Genomic DNA, 9,742 nt, shown 5'->3' on the forward strand with positions numbered 1-9,742 from the left:
ATCTTCAAACATCAACATGTTGTTAATCTTCAAACATGAACATGTTGTTAATCTTCAAACATCAACATGTTGTTAATCTTCAAACATCAACATGTTGTTAATCTTCAAACATCAACATGTTGTTAATCTTCAAACATCAACATGTTGTTAATCTTCAAACATCAACATGTTGTTAATCTTCAAACATGAACATGTTGTTAATCTTCAAACATCAACATGTTGTTAATCTTCAAACATCAACATGTTGTTAATCTTCAAACATGAACATGTTGTTAATCTTCAAACATGAACATGTTGTTAATCTTCAAACATGAACATGTTGTTAATCTTCAAACATCAACATGTTGTTAATCTTCAAACATGAACATGTTGTTAATCTTCAAACATCAACATGTTGTTAATCTTCAAACATCAACATGTTGTTAATCTTCAAACATGAACATGTTGTTAATCTTCAAACATGAACATGTTGTTAATCTTCAAACATCAACATGTTGTTAATCTTCAAACATGAACATGTTGTTAATCTTCAAACATCAACATGTTGTTAATCTTCAAACATGAACATGTTGTTAATCTTCAAACATGAACATGTTGTTAATCTTCAAACATCAACATGTTGTTAATCTTCAAACATCAACATGTTGTTAATCTTCAAACATGAACATGTTGTTAATCTTCAAACATGAACATGTTGTTAATCTTCAAACATCAACATGTTGTTAATCTTCAAACATCAACATGTTGTTAATCTTCAAACATCAACATGTTGTTAATCTTCAAACATCAACATGTTGTTAATCTTCAAACATGAACATGTTGTTAATCTTCAAACATCAACATGTTGTTAATCTTCAAACATCAACATGTTGTTAATCTTCAAACATCAACATGTTGTTAATCTTCAAACATGAACATGTTGTTAATCTTCAAACATCAACATGTTGTTAATCTTCAAACATGAACATGTTGTTAATCTTCAAACATCAACATGTTGTTAATCTTCAAACATCAACATGTTGTTAATCTTCAAACATCAACATGTTGTTAATCTTCAAACATCAACATGTTCTTAATCTTCAAACATCAACATGTTGTTAATCTTCAAACATCAACATGTTGTTAATCTTCAAACATCAACATGTTGTTAATCTTCAAACATGAACATGTTGTTAATCTTCAAACATCAACATGTTGTTAATCTTCAAACATCAACATGTTGTTAATCTTTAAACATGAACATGTTGTTAATCTTCAAACATCAACATGTTGTTAATCTTCAAACATCAACATGTTGTTAATCTTCAAACATGAACATGTTGTTAATCTTCAAACATGAACATGTTGTTAATCTTCAAACATCAACATGTTGTTAATCTTCATATTTAGCACAACTTGAGCACTACCATTGAGTTTTTGTTTCTGAACACTGTCTTAGAGACAATGTTGCAACACATTTAATCAAAGTGTCCTTTGGATATTTATACCAAGTGTCTGTAATACACTCCTATAAAGTGTTTTTGCAAAAGACTTTTGATTTGTCTAGTTTTTGAGATGTCAAATCCTAGAATTGCTCAGTTGGATTGAGATCGGGGATCTGTGGGTGCACTACTTGAATAGCTCCAGCTTCTTTCTTAGCTAGCTATTGCACTACTTGAATGACTCCACCAGCTTCTTTCTTAGCTAGCTATTGCACTACTTGAATGACTCCACCAGCTTCTTTCTTAGCTAGCTATTGCATTACTTGAATAATTAGGTAATTTCTACATAAAGCTGGATGGTTGTTTGGGGTCATTATCTTCTTGCCAGTAGAATCCTTTACCAATAATACACAAACTACTGGGTATACCATGACAGATCATGCTACTTGTGTTAGTCCATTTGTTCATATATTTTGTAAATGTCATCTCAACCATCATACTGACCTTCTCTACCAGATACTTCATGGTGGTAGCAGCTATGCATTGAAATAACAATCTTTCAATTTTCTTCCACCAGACGTAGAAACTACACTTTGAACCAAATATTTCAAATCAAACTGGACTCATCCATACATAACACAATTTTCCAATCATCAACAGTCCAGTTTCTGTACTTTTGATCAAACTTCAGTCTCTTGACCACACTTAAAGATCAAAGTAAAGGTTTTTTCAAACTACTACGTTACCAAATATTCCATTCTTGTTGAGTCTTCTTGATACTGTACATCTGGACACTTGTCATCTGGTACATGGTTGTTTACCTCATGCTTGAGATCAGTGACAGTTTTCCTTCTGTCCTCAAAACAGTATAAACTGAGATACTTAACATTAGTATCATTGAGTTTTGGTGTTCTGTCTCTTCCTTTCCTGTTTTCTAATTTATCTGTCTCGGTCTCATGATCTAGGATGTACTTGACAGTGTTTGGGGAGCATTTTAAGTCTCAAGCAATTTGTAAAAAGTCCAACCAACACCATGTACAGCTTTAATGCGAACTCTGATCTACTGATAATTATCTAAGCTTTACGGGCTGTGGCATGATAATAAAACTTAATATACAGTGTTAAACACTGTTTTTATCAAGATTTGTTTGTAGTTTGCTATTGAATTGATTTCTTCTATCACATACTGGTACCACATGCTAGCTCCATGGTGGCTTCTTCCTATATAATTAAGACATTCCATGGGGCACTGTGATATTTATTTCAGACCCTAAATATGATGAGTATGTTTATTCAAGCAGAACCCTTATAACATGTCATTGTACAAGTATGTGGGAATTATAAAGAATGATTAGTATTCTCATCCTGGATCATTCAGTTGTCAACAGAGATCAGTGAAGCATTACCATAATGTTGAAATGTACATTCTATAATGACATGAAAACATTAGACACATAAACTGGAAAGACACTTTCTTGTTCTAACCCATTTACACAATACTGAAGAAAATTTTCAGGCGTTTACTGAAACTTAATATACGAACTTTACAGCAGCAGTGATGATTGACATTGCTTGTTTGTCTCTCGTTAAGTACAAACCTACATAATAAGCTATCTGTGCTGTGTCTTGTACAGGTATCAAAACTGATTTTTAACGTTATAAACTTTCATTCAATGGGAGTGTAGGGGAAGGCAAGTTTCTGATAAAAGGAATTATTGAAAAGTTTCAATCCAACTTCACGATAAGTCAAACAAATAAAATTACGTGATAAAGTGAAAAAACGTGCCCTAGTGTCTTGTGAGGTTTCTTCATTTATTGGATTAATAATGTATTTTCTTATACATATGCTTGTAAGAAATCAGACAAATATATTTTACTAATAGATCACGATACAAAACTATCAATTCTACTTTAGTAATGGACCATGATAAAAACCTAACAAATCTAATTCTTCTCAATGGATCACGATACAAATCTAATAAATATATTCTAGTAATATACCATAACAAAAATTAACAAGTCTATTCTAGTAGTGAACCATAATAGAAACAGTTTCTTCTTTTCGATTTCGCGACAAGCTACACAACAGTCATCTGTGCTAACGGTCAATAATTTAGCATGGTAAGACTAGATGAAAGACAGCTAGTCATCACCACATGCCATCAACCCTTGGCCTACTTTATTACCAACTAATAGTTGGATTAACCGTAACATTATAACGCCTCCACAGCTGAATAAACGAGATTGATTGGTGTGACAGGGATGATAAAATTCTAATAAATCTGTTATGATAATGAGCCAAGATAAAAATAAAATAAATCTACTAAAGTAATGCACAATGATAAAATATAATAAATTCATTTTAGTAATGTACTATGACAAAAATAAAATAAATCTTTTAGAGTAATGCGCCATGATAAAATATAATAAATCTCTTCTATTAACGAACCGTGGTAGAGATAAAATAAACCTATTCTAGTAATGTACCATAATAAAATATAATAAATCTATTCCAGTAATGTACCATGATAAAAATAAAATAAATCTATTTCAGTAATGTACTATGATAAAAATAAAATAAACCTATTCCAGTAATTTACCATAATAAAATATAATAAATCTATTCTATTAACGAACCGTGGTAGAGATAAAATAAACCTATTCTAGTAATGTACCATAATAAAATATAATAAATCTATTCCAGTAATGTACCATGATAAAAATAAAATAAATCTATTTCAGTAATGTACTATGATAAAAATAAAATAAGCCTATTCCAGTAATTTACCATAATAAAATATAATAAATCTATTCTATTAACGAACCGTGGTAGAGATAAAATAAACCTATTCTAGTAATGTACCATAATAAAATATAATAAATCTATTCCAGTAATGTACCATGATAAAAATAAAATAAATCTATTTCAGTAATGTACTATGATAAAAATAAAATAAACCTATTCCAGTAATTTACCATAATAAAATATAATAAATCTATTCTATTAATGAACCGTGATAAAAATAAAATAAATCTATTCCAGTATTCTACCATGATAAAATATAATAAATATATTACGGTAATGTACCATGATAAAAAATAAAATAAATATATTCCAGTAATGTACCATGATAAAATATAAAAAAATCTATTCCAGTAATGTACTACGATAAAAATAAAATAAATCTATTCCAGTAATGTACTATGTAAAATATAATAAATCTCTTCTATTAATGAACTGTGATAAAAATAAAATAAATATATTCCAATAATGTACCATGATAAGATATAATAAATCTATTCTACTGATGAACTGTGATAAAGATAAAATAAATCTCTTCTATTAATGAACCGTGATAAAAATAAAATAAATATATTCCAGTAATTTACCACAATAAAATATAATAAATCTATTCTACTAATGAACCGTGATAAAAATAAAATAAATCTGTTCCAATAACGTACCATGATAAAATATAATAAATCTATTCCAATAATGCACCATGATAAGATAACATAAATCTCTTCTATTAATGAACTGTGACAAAAATAAAATAAATCTATTCGAGTAATGCACAATGATAAAATATAATAAATCCATTCTAGTAATGTTCCATGATAAAAATAAAATAAATATATTCCAGTAATGTACCATGATAAGATGTAATAAATCTCTTCCAGTAATGTATCATGATAAAATATAATAGATATATTCCACTAATGTACCATGATAAAAATAAAATAAATCTTTTCCAGTAATGTACCATGATAAAATATAATAAATCTATTCCAGTAATGTACCATGATAAAAATAAAATGAATCTATTCCAGTTATGTACCATGATAAAATATAATAAATCTATTCCAGTAATGTACCATTATGAAATATAATAAATCTATTCTAGTAATGAACCATGATAAAAATAAAATAAATCTATTCCTGTAATGTACCATGATAAGATGTAATAAATCTCTTCCAGTAATGTATCATGATAAAATATAATAGATATATTCCACTAATGTACCATGATAAAAATAAAATAAATCTTTTCCAGTAATGTACCATGATAAAATATAATAAATCTATTCCAGTAATGTACCATGATAAAAATAAAATGAATCTATTCCAGTTATGTACCATGATAAAATATAATAAATCTATTCCAGTAATGTACCATTATGAAATATAATAAATCTATTCTAGTAATGAACCATGATAAAATAACAAACCACAATATAAAATAAAAGTAATTAAGTAATTGATCATGATAAAAGTCTAACAAATACATTCTAATAACGAATGATGATAAAAATATCATAAATATCTTTCACCAATGGATCATGATAAAAATCTAACAAATACATTCTAATAATGTACGATAATAAAAATCTAACAAATATAGCTAATAAATCATAATAAATTGTAGGATTTTCTTGTGATAAATGGACAAAAGACTCCGTAGAGGATATTTTTGAGGTAAATCACCAAAGTACACTTGACCTTTTTTCAATGAAGGAAATTTGAAAATAAACTTTTGTTTTATATGTAGGTGAAAACCTTCACACAGGTTGTCACATTCAGTACTTTCTGTTTGCAGAGCGTTCTCCTTAAACTCGAAAAAATTATGAGTTCAGTTTTAATACCTCTATTATTATCCAACAAAACTGTAGCATGTGTATTTGAAAAAAAGAAAATACACTGGGACATGTGAAAACAGTGAAAGCTAATGCGCGCTTTGGAGAGAAATAAATTCACCATGAAAGTTCGTTTGTTTGTTTGTTTGTTTTTAATTTTGTGGAAAGCTACACGAGAGCTATCTGCACCAATTGTCCCTGACTTAGCAGCGTAAGAGTAGATGGAAGACAACAAGTCACACAAGGAAAATGAACTCACCAGAAAATAGAGCAGTGGTGGAACATATTCTCCCAAAACTGGAAAAGGTATGTGTACTCCAGAAAAGAATAAACTCGGTAGAAACAAGATGAGATCCACACTTAACAAATGAATAATACACCTACAGCAGTTTCACATCAATGTAGCTGCCACCACACACGCACAGTATAAAATCAGTGTCCTCAGAGTTTGGCTTCTAGCTAGTTGTTTAGGCGACTAGATAAGCCAACTGCATTTAAAACAGCCCGGCATGGCTAGGTGAGTTAAGGCGTGCTACTCGTAATCTGAGGGTCGCGGGTTCACATCCCCGTCGCACCAAACATGCTCGCCTTTTCAGTCGTGGGGGCGTTATAATGTGTGGTCAATGCTACTATTCGTTGGTAAATGGAAAAAAACAACAACAAACGAGCATTTGAAACCAGAAAAGCTGGACTAAATCCCGGATGGTATTCATGTTTTATTGATGACATCTTCATAATAACGGCTGAAACCTGGATTTACGATAATAATCAATTAACATGTAATAAAAATAAATATTGGTAACTAATTGGTAATTATACTTAAGCTACAAATGATGATTGGTTTGGTTTAAATTTCGCGCAAAGCTACGCGAGGGCTATCTCCACTGGCCGTCCCTAATTTTGCAGTGTAAGACTAGAGGAAAGGCTGTTAGTCATCGCCAACACTTAGACTATTTTTTTACCAGCTAATAGTTGGATTGAACGCCACATTATAACGCCCCCACGGCTGAAAAGGCGAACATGTTTGATGTGACGGGGATTCGAACCCGCGACTCTCGGATTACGAGTGCCTTAACCACCTGGTCATGCCGAGCCACAAACGATGAGGAATACTAATATTCAATGACCACAACTTGTCATAAGTTTGGTTCATAAAATAAAATTATTTGTACCACACTAAATTAGAAGAAAGATGTAAGATTATGTCCTTCGGTAACTGTAGAAGAAATGCACTTGAATTTGCAAGTATGAGTTTATTAGAAATGGAAAATCTTCTTTTCCATTCTTTCCCAAAGAATGGGACATTATATTGCTTTATTTAAATGGGTATGTCTTCGAGACCACAGCAAAACATCACCATAACTGTAGAATACGATTTGAAACTTGTGAATTTTTTCCACCAATAATTAGGAACTAAAGGATAAGTTACGCTGTCAGTTATATTTACATCTGGAACCAGTAGTTACCAACTGGGCCTTGTTAAAATGGGTTACGGACGTCTTGTAGCGTAGGAAAACAAGGTCAAGTTCTCCTCTCGAAACAATCAAATAAATTTCAGTTTGGTAAAGTTTGTTTTTGTATACTTAAGTACTAATGTGCAGATAAAAATACATTTAAGGCTGACAAGGCACTATAAGAGCTTTCGGTGAATCGTGTTGACAAGTTGCTTTCTTTCTAGTCTATTAGTTCAGAACTGGAATGACTGGCGCTGCTAATCTTCGAGAGGCTACGCGCGAACATTTTAAAATCTAATTAATTAAAACTCTTGGAAGTTAATAAGAGAATTAGTAAGACGAACTATAAAATATAAAGAACTATTATGAGTCTTTGTGATCTAACAGGCTATGGTAAGTAGTTATTGAAGTACGAATTGTTTGATAGGAAGAACGTAGTATGTAATTAAGGAAGTATGTGTTATTTGTTTGTTTTGTAGTAACGGACTGTCTGTACTCTGCCCACCACGAGTGGCAAAATCCGACTTCTAGCAATATATGTCCAAAGACTTACCGCTGTGCCTCTGGCAAATGAGACAAGAAAGCATGAATTGTTTGATAGGAAGTCATGATGTGCAATTAAGGAAGAATGAGTTGTTTGGTAGGAAGGCATGATGTACAAATAAGAAATAATGAGTTGTTTGATAGGAAGGCATGATGTACAATTAAGGAAGAATGAATTGTTTGGTAGGAAGGCATGATGTACAATTAAGGAAGAATGAATTGTTTGGTAGGAAGGCATGATGTACAATTAAGGAAGAATGAGTTGTTTGGTAGGAAGGCATGATGTACAATTAAGGAAGAATGAGTTGTTTGGTAGGAAGGCATGATGTACAATTAAGGAAGAATGAATTGTTTGGTAGGAAGGCATGATGTACAATTAAGGAAGAATGAGTTGTTTGGTAGGAAGGCATGATGTACAATTAAGGAAGAATGAGTTGTTTGGTAGGAGGATACGATGTACAATTAAGGAAGAATAGATATTTTAGTAGGAAGGCATGATGTACAATTAAGGAAGAATAAGTTGTTTGGTAGGAAGGCATCATGTACAATTAAGGAAGAATAATTATTTGGTAGGAAGGCATGATGTACAATTAAGGAAGAATGAGTTGTTTGGTAGGAAGGCATGATGTACAATTAAGGAAGAATGAATTGTTTGGTAGAAGGATATGATGTACAATTAAGAAATAATGAGTTGTTTGGTTGGAGGATATGATGTACAATTAAGGAAGAATGAGTTGTTTGGTAGGAAGGCATGATGTACAATTAAGGAATAATGTGTTGTTTGATAGGAAGGCATGATGTACAATTAAGGAAGAATGAATTGTTTGATAGGAAGGTATCATGTACAATTAAAAATAACAGGTATTTTTGATAGGAAAGGCATGATGTACAATTAAGGAAGAATAATTATTTGGTAGAAGGATATGATGTACAATTAAGGAAGAATGAATTGTTTGGTAGGAGGATATGATGTGCAATTAAGAAATAATGAGTTGTTTGATAGGAAGACATGATGTACAATTAAGGAAGAATGAATTGTTTGGTAGGATGATATGATGTACAATTAAGAAATAATGGTTGTTTGATAGGAAGGCATCATGTACAATTAAGGAAAGAATAGGTATTTGGTAGGAGGATATGATGTGCAATTAAGAAATAATAAGTTGTTTGGTCGGAGAAATGATGTACAATTAAGAAATAATGTGTTGTTTGATAGGAAGACATGATGTACAATTAAGGAAGAATGAATTGTTTGGTAGGAGGATACGATGTACAATTAAGAAATAATGAGTTGTTTGATAGGAAGGCATGATGTACAATTAAGGAAGAATGAATTGTTTGGTAGGAGGATATGATGTGCAATTAATAAATAATGAGTTGCTTGGTTGGAGGATATGATGTACAATTAAGGAAAGAATAGGTATTTGATAGGAAGACATGATGTACAATTAAGGAAGAATAGGTATTTTGGTAGGATGATATGATGTACAATTAAAAATAATGAGTAGTTTGATAGGAAGGCATCATGTACAATTAAGGAAGAATGAATTGTTTGGTAGGAGGATATGATGTGCAATTAAGAAATAATGAGTTGTTTGGTCGGAGAAAATGATGTACAATTAAGAAATAATGTGTTGTTTGATAGGAAGACATGAAGTACAATTAAGGAAGAATGAATTGTTTGGTAGG

The sequence above is a fragment of the Tachypleus tridentatus genome, chromosome 1, assembly GCF_004210375.1.
Source record: "Tachypleus tridentatus isolate NWPU-2018 chromosome 1, ASM421037v1, whole genome shotgun sequence".
NCBI classification, from domain to species: domain Eukaryota; kingdom Metazoa; phylum Arthropoda; class Merostomata; order Xiphosura; family Limulidae; genus Tachypleus; species Tachypleus tridentatus.